Consider the following 8,240-nt stretch of genomic DNA (forward strand, 5'->3'; position numbering starts at 1 on the left):
AAAAGAGATTTTTACTTGGTCATGGAGGACTGCGAGCAGGAAAAATTCTTCCCCGGTTTCTCAGTTTCCCATTTAGTTCCGTAACGCAAGGCTGCTCTGTGCAAAGACTGCAGCTGGGTGCTGCTGCGCTGTCCTTCCACTTCACAAGAAAACTGGTGGGGCTACATCACTTTCTTGCCATGCAGAACTCCCTGCAACTTCAGAAAGCCATTTGCAGCTAGTTGATTTGTTTTGCTTGGTGGACTGAACATTACCACTGCGAGCTCTAGGCTTTCCTGTACCCACTCGAGTACAAAATCAAAAGGCTTCTGCATGAAAACATCTCACTTTTGACAGATTTCTCAAGATACTGTCTGAACTGTGAGAGCTTGGGCTGGAAGCAAAGCACTGCACATGCATATGGGTGAAGAGACTTTCAAAATAATGTATGGAAAATTCTGTGAGATCTCTCAAGCTTAGAGACTCCTGTGTATGTTTTTATCTGAATAAGGACTACAGGGCAGCAATAAAAACTTTGTGCATACTTACAGGTAGCCTGGAAACATCCCTTAATTCCTTGATAAATAAGTCACCAGATCCTGGTGCTAGGACTTGGCTGGTCTTTATAAATTCAGCAATGAAGACATGGGCGCCTCAGTACATCCACGTTAAGACTGCACCACACTCTATTCCTGTCAATTTCCATAAGAGAAAAATGGCAATTACCTTCAGGCTCTGGTGGAAAGGACAGTTTGCCACCCTCCCTCCAAGACTGGCATTACTCAGGCTAAAGGGAAAAAGAATCTCCGTATGCACTTTATTGTATTATTGTTCTGGAGATAGTGTTTTTCTATCAAGTACAAGGTCTGTGATCTAAGAGAAAGGGAAGTAAGTGAAGGTGGAAGAACTGCCAGATGACTGAAAATTACTGCTTAGAAAGTGTCCATTTGAAATTTTTTTCCAGTCATGAAGTATATATCCTTAAACCTAGATATTTATTTAAATGAATCCAAAGGTTGAGACAGTTGCAGCCAGAATACTGAAGGACTTTTTATACATTAAAAATAAAAGCAGATGCTGCATCTGTCTTTAAAAGAGCTACAGAGGTTGTTCTGAGGGCAGTAAATCTGACTTTTGTACCAAGCAAATTTGTAGAAACTGTAAGAGAGAAAAAAAAAACGGTCAGTGGGTGAAGTGTAAATATGAGATAAAGAGGAAAAATTAGCTCAGATTTTTTTTTTTTTTGCAAGTTTATTACAGTCTTTTGATGGTGTCAATGAGTGGATATTACAGTTGTTCATACATATGGATTTTCAAAAATCTTTTGAAACAATTTCTTACCAAAAGCATGTAAAGCTATCATGATCTAAAACAGATGATCTCTTGGGGATTAATATTGTGTTGAAAAATAGGGAAGAAATGGTAGGAGATAGCATTCTGTTTTCACAAATACATTTCACATTTAATGAAATTCTTGCCATTCATCTCCAAAGGGCTGTACTTGAGCTGGGAAGAATGCCGAGAAGAATGGCAACATTCATCTGCAAAATGGAACAACTTCCACAGAAAAAGAATAAGTAATCTAGAGCCCTTCAACTCAGAAAACAAACAGTGGGAGGGAAGGGGGGGGATGCGACAAATTTTATAATACCATCAGTGGTACAGAGAAGGTGATTAAGGAGTGGCTGTTCATTATTTCTCACAGTATGAAAGCTACAGAATACTCAGTGAAATTATGTGGTATCAGGTTTAAGAGCAAACAAAAGCAAGTTCTCTTTCCATAGGGTGCATGAGTAAATCATTAAACTCAATGCCATTGAGTCCCATGTATAAGGGTCCTCAAAAAGGATATAGAAACACGCACTGGAGACCCTCTAACTCATGACATCCTAAATCAGGTGGCTGCAAAATGAAGCAGGTAATTAATGACTTTGAAGAAATTGTAAGTTGAGGATTTTACCTCTGATATTATGTCCTGGTAGTCAATAATTTTGATCTAAATCTGACATATTAATCCTGTAATTGTTTCCCAGGTAGGTTTTTTAAGTGTTGTGGGTAAAAAACAACAGCAGTAAGACACTGTCACCTTAGTGAGTGAGCAGACTCCAGAGAACTGCATTGCTTTAGAAATATGAATGCCCTTATGGGCATTATGAGTCATTATTTGTGTTTTATTGCTGTGAATAAATAAATGCATGCCTCTTGCCTAGCTCAATTCTGCAAAGACATCTTTCCACACAACTACATATGAGGTGGATGGTTTCCTGCTTTTGTTTTGTTGCGTGCATGAGACACTACATACCATCCTAATCTCCTTTGGAAGAGGCCGGCTCCTTTGCCACTCCTTTGTCTAAGATATGATGCCAGGAAGTTTTAGAGTCAGTCTCTACAGTGTCTTTTTTAGGCAGATTAGTAACAGTCGCCTTTTAGAGACTCATAGCAGATGTTTTGATACTGCTGGAGAACAAAATGGAGTGCAAAATATCACTCTGAAAGGCTGAAGCTAGAAATGTGGGTGAAAAGAAATATAGGCTTCTTTCTTCCACTCTAGCTCTGCACTCTTCTCTTCCCTAATCCAGTCCAGAAAGATACTTTTTCAGTTTATTCATTTGCAAGAACTATTAGTTCCTATGTGGAAAAAAGCTGCCTGTTTGAAGGCATTTAGATTCCTGATGCATCCAGCTGAGCTGCTAATGCGATGAATCACCTGCAGTATACAGTGCTGGGCTCAGCATCGCTTTGCATTCAGCCTTATCAGCCTGTTGAAGTTTGGTCCCTCATGCAAACCCACAGGGTACAGGTATCATCTTACGTGGGCAACACTCCCTCCTGTGAAGTGGGTCGTGTCTAACTAAATCCAAATGCACCATCTGGCGTTTGAGTTAGCAGCAGGTATTGGCTTCCTCTGAAGAGAAAGAATTCAGTTTAAAAACAGCAAGCACTTTCTTTGTTTTGGGGTAAAACTGAGGGAATGTACAGATTTGTTAAGGACTTAATGACCAAATTAGCTTTGGCAAATGAAAGCAAAAGAGAACAATGCTTACACTAGCATTAATCTATCATGTGCAGGATATACATTAGGACTCTAGAATGATATTTTCACAGGCTATTTTTCTTATACCTATGTGAAAAGCAGATAGCTCACTGGTTTTGACTGTTTTCCTGAACTCAGGCTTTCTTACTCTTCTCCCTACTTTTTGGTTCAGTCTGGCTTTTCTCTCTAAAATCATGTTTTACTCTTTCCCATCTCAAACATCTATTCTTGACCTTATTTGTTTCTCCAACCCCTTCCCCATCTTATTTCACCTCACTACAAGTGATTCCACATTCTAGATCTTATTTATTATTTTCAATCTCATTTTCAACTCCTGGCTCATGGAGGTTTTGTCCAGCCCACTGCCTTCCTTCCTCCAAGTCACATCTCAGAACCAGTGCTCCTTCATTTTCCTCAGCCTGGTCTAAGGAGGTAGACTAAATTTCTTAATGGTTGGGATGTACACACGTACAGGGGAAGGAGAAAGAGGGAAACACCCACATTCCAGCTGTGGAGCCTGCTTCCAGAACCAGACACTGTTGATTATAACAACTATTAATGAAATCTGGGTTTGGGGTTTCTGTGGGTTTTGTTGTTGTTGTTGTTGTTGTTTTTAAGTCACCAGTGTATTTTTAAAATGCATTCAAGAACTCATCACTCTATAGATTTTTTTTCTTCCTGCAGAATGAGAGCATATGCAGACAAAAGCAGAAATATCCTGAGCTCCCTGGAGAAGAAGTGGCCATACCTGTTTATCACTGGCAACTAGAGAGAAGCCTGCCTTCTGCGTAGTTTGAATCAATGACAGAACTGGTCCCTGAGTGATTAGCAAATGTAGCTGTAACACACTGCTGCAGTGCAGAGTTTACGGTCTTGCAGCCTGAATAACCGTCATCACATGAGACCTGGCAGAGGAGGAAGAGGGCAGGTGGTGTCCTTTTTCAGGGGCAAAAATGGGATCCTAGTCCCCCCCAACCCCTTCCATGCTTTTCTCCTCAAGGGGTTTTAAATGTGGAACATGTATTTGATCTTGTTAGTGCTGAGAAATTAGCAAAAGTGGTTGAACAAGCATGCTGTTCTGTTATGTATTAGCTTAATTCACCTGGAAGATTTTAAAGCAAAATTCCTTACGTTTTCATCTTGAATAAAGGTTACTCAGATGAGATCTTTACCCTTGGGCTGCAGATTACAATTCAGGCTGTCAGCATGCAGAGAACACAAGAACTGATTATTTTTCCTGCCTGGTCAATTAAGACTAATGTGCAAGGCAAGAGCTGAAATGCCATCCTAAAACAAGGCTAAGAGCTGTAACAGTTCCTCCCCCTTGAGTTATTAACCCACAAGGTAGATGGCCAGATAATCCCTTGGTCAAGTATGGTAATCTCAGACAGGAGATGTCTGATTAGCCACCTATTTCTTCTGCTATGATAGTAAAAGACTACCAAATGACACAGGTATAAAATGGTATATATGAGAGGAAAAGTTAGGATGTAAGTATGCAAAACAAAAAGGAAGTGTTCCGGCTCACCTTGGAAATAGGTACATGGAAAAAATAGTGACCAAGGGTATGAGTGAATGAATTGCTTCCATGGCTCTTAGAACTGATTTTCCTAATTCATTTGAAAATAATTCTCTTTGACCTGTGGTGAACAAATCTTACAGGACTACCACAGAAGTGTTGCTCCCAGATCCTCTCTGTCTTCTTTTGATTCTTTGCTGCTTTATTCAGAAATTAGTTTGGAAGTTATTTGAGCATGAATCCTGGCCTCAGAGACATCCAGAGTGCTTTCTGAGCCCCTTGAAACTTAAGTAAAACACCTAACACCCTAGACTTGACTTAAACCTGCTATTATCAAGAAACAACCCTGCTTATGGTAATATAAAGGTGAAAAGGTGAACTGAGTGTAATGGATGAGATCTTGCTCTTAGTTTCATCTGTGTGACCTCTTTGCTTCATTGAAAAACCATGGATGTACCTTGGGGTCAAACTTGTCTCACTGTAAGGAAAGAAGAGGAGCAGGAATGCTAAAGGCCATTGGGAGTTAATGAAGTCCTGGAGAGATGGGTGATAGATGGGTATCCACTCTATAGCTTGCTGTGCTGATAGCAGGCTACGATCAGTTTTTTTTCAGCTAGTCTATACCTTGTTCTTCAACAGGCATACTCTGATGCCTTACACACCGAGCCCTTGAAGGAATTTAGACAAGGGAACTTCTTTTTTTTCAGTTATTTATTTGACTTGACCTTGAGCTGTGTACAGAGACATAGAGAGATTTCTCATGGATGCTTCTTTCCAACTTTCTAGGAGGTGTCCATGAAAAATCAGGTACCTGACATTAACCTTCCCTGTTCTGGATGCCTTGTTGGGCTTTTGCGACGTGTCACAAAAACTTGGCAGATATCACTACATGCAGTCTTGTCTGTTCCATGTGTCGAAGTGATCACTCACTAGCTTGCCATTACATCTCAGCCTTCACGTTACTTTTTCGCTTTAAAAGCAGTTCTGAGTGAAGAATTTGGTGTCTACTAATAGTCACACTTATTAATAGTCAGTCACATTCCTGCACTTTGAAATCCTCTGTCTACCAGGACAAAGGTAGTACAAGTCAAATGTCCACAACTGCTCAATCAATTACTTTTTTTCCCTGGAGCTAGATGGACCCCCTTCAGAAATCAGAGCACAGTTTATTTCCATGCCCTTTGGATTCTTGGTCTGTCTACCAGAACAACAAGGAGGCCACCTGTTGGGTTTTATAATAATGTAACTATATTTTCTCTTGTTTATAACATCTATACTACAGTTTATCATTTGCCATTTATAGTGCATCACAGCAAAAAGGTAGAAATTAGGGAATTTTACGAAAAAGTTAGAGAAAAGGAAGAAGATAATCAAAGATCCCAATATACTGCCAACAAAAATCAGTGAGCATTTTCCATTACTACAGAACCATAGAATCACAGAATGGTTTGGGTTGGAAGGGGCCTTTAAAGATCATCTAGTCAAACCCCCTGACATAGGCAGGTACATCATCCACTAGATCAGGCTGCTCAAAGCCCCATCCAACATGACTTTGAACACTTCCAGGGATGGGACAGCCACAATTTCTCTGGGCAACCTGTCCCAGTGTCTCACACCCTCATCGTAAAAAACTTCCTCCTTATGTCCAATCTAAACCTATCCTCTTTCAGTTTAAAACCATTGCCCCTGTCACTACAGGCCTTGGTAAAAACTGGGCCCACTCCTCAAGCATGTCAAGGTCACTCTGGATGGCAACCCCTTCCCTCAAGTGTATCAATGTCATCACTCAGCTTGGTGTTGCCTGCAAACTTGCTGAGGGTGCACTCAATCCCACTGTCTATGTCATAGATAAAGATATTATATAGTATTGGCCCCAGTATGGACCCTTAAGGAACACGACTCATTACTGGTTTTCACCTGGACATTGAGCTGTTGACTGTAACTCTTTGGATGCAGCCATCCAGCCAGTTCCTTATTCATCTAACAGTCTATCCATCAAACCCATATATCTCCAATTTAGAGGTAAGAATGTTGTGAGGGACTGTACCAAAGGCCTTGCAGAAATCCAGATAGATGACATCTGTAGCTTTTCCCTTGTCCACTGATGCAGTCACTCCATCATAGAAGGCCACTAGATTAGTCAGGCATGATTTGTTCTTGATAAAACCATATTGGCTGTCTCTAATCACCTCCCTGTCTTCCATATGTTTTGACATATCTTCCAGGAGGATCTGGTTCATGATCTTACCACACTGAGGTGAGGCTGACTGGTTGGTAGTTCCCAGGGTCCTCCTTTTTAAAAATGGATGTGATATTTCCCTTTTTCTAGTCACTGGGGGCTTCACCTGACTGCCATGACTTTTGAAATATGATGGAGAGTGGCCTGGTGACTACATCAGTCAATTCCCTCGGTACCCTGGGATGCATCTCATTGGGTCCCATGGACTTGTGTATGTTCATGTTCTGTAGGTTCCATGCGTTCTGAATCAGCTTCCAAGGAAATTAACTACTTTTTAAATTTGGTATTTATGCCCAGCTCAGATATGTTTCTGAATGAATAATATAAAAATCTTTATAGTTTTGAGATAGCAGAAGTATCAAACCAAAATCGTAATATCTTCTTACACAGAAAATAGTAATTTTCTGAGTTTGTTTTACTACTTTCTGAGTATGTTTAAATCAGATATTCCACCAAAATCTGGAAACTGTGAAGGTAGCTCCTTTTACTTTTCATATCTGGTTACTGCATTATACTGTCTCAAAGAGTTAAGTGAGAGAAAAGAAGATAACAAAGTTTTAAGCAGTGATGGTATAAATATTTAATTCAGGATTTTTTCACTGTCTTATTCCTGTAGTTTTTATAAAAGATCTTCAGCTAAAAGCTGTTCAAAATCAAGTGTGTCAAATGCAGCAATACCAAAGAGATTTTAACATGCGTTAGCTTGACCAATAGGGAATAAAGCCAGGTGCTTACTATAAAAATATGACTATCAAAATACACCATGCCTTTAAAAAACAATCAAGAGGCTTGTTAGTCGTATAATTTAGCAGGAGGGAGAAATACAGAGAGAGTTAAAAACAGATAAGGTCACCTGAGAGAGTGCAATCTTGAGAAAATGTGGCCCTTTGTGTCTTTTTTCTGCCCTTATTTCACTGAAAGGTTATGGCTGTTAATCTAAGCCAACAAAAGCAAAAAAAAAAAAAAAAAAAGAGTAATTACTGAGTGTTATTTTTGCATGTTAAAATCCAGCTTCATTGGTGGGAACACCTAAAAATGAAAATATAGTTTTCGGAGTCTATGCCCAGGGATGAATATGCTAGACAGGAAAGCTATGGTGACCTTTCATCTGCCAGCATGAGTTCTTCCCTGTGATGTAACCCCAGGTGCACTAATTTCACCTTATGCATCTCAGGCAATGGGCTTTCACCATACTCCGAACACTTCAAGGGAATGTACTGCTGGTTTATAATCCTTGTGTGATAAAAATGGATACTTTTTCTTTCTATACTGTTTAAATCTTTCTTCCTCAGTCTGTTTTTAAGTACTTTCCAAACAGCTCTTCTTTCCTTGGTATTTTTATCCTTTTTAGATGAGACTGTCAAAAACTCTCAAACTTGGCTTATTGCTCTTCTTACCATAGTCAATAGCTAGAGCACTTGGAGTTACAGCTTTTCATCCGTTGAAGTCAGTGGATGCGACTACTTGCC

This window comes from Phalacrocorax aristotelis, chromosome 2 (genome assembly GCF_949628215.1).
Source record: "Phalacrocorax aristotelis chromosome 2, bGulAri2.1, whole genome shotgun sequence".
Classification (NCBI taxonomy): domain Eukaryota; kingdom Metazoa; phylum Chordata; class Aves; order Suliformes; family Phalacrocoracidae; genus Phalacrocorax; species Phalacrocorax aristotelis.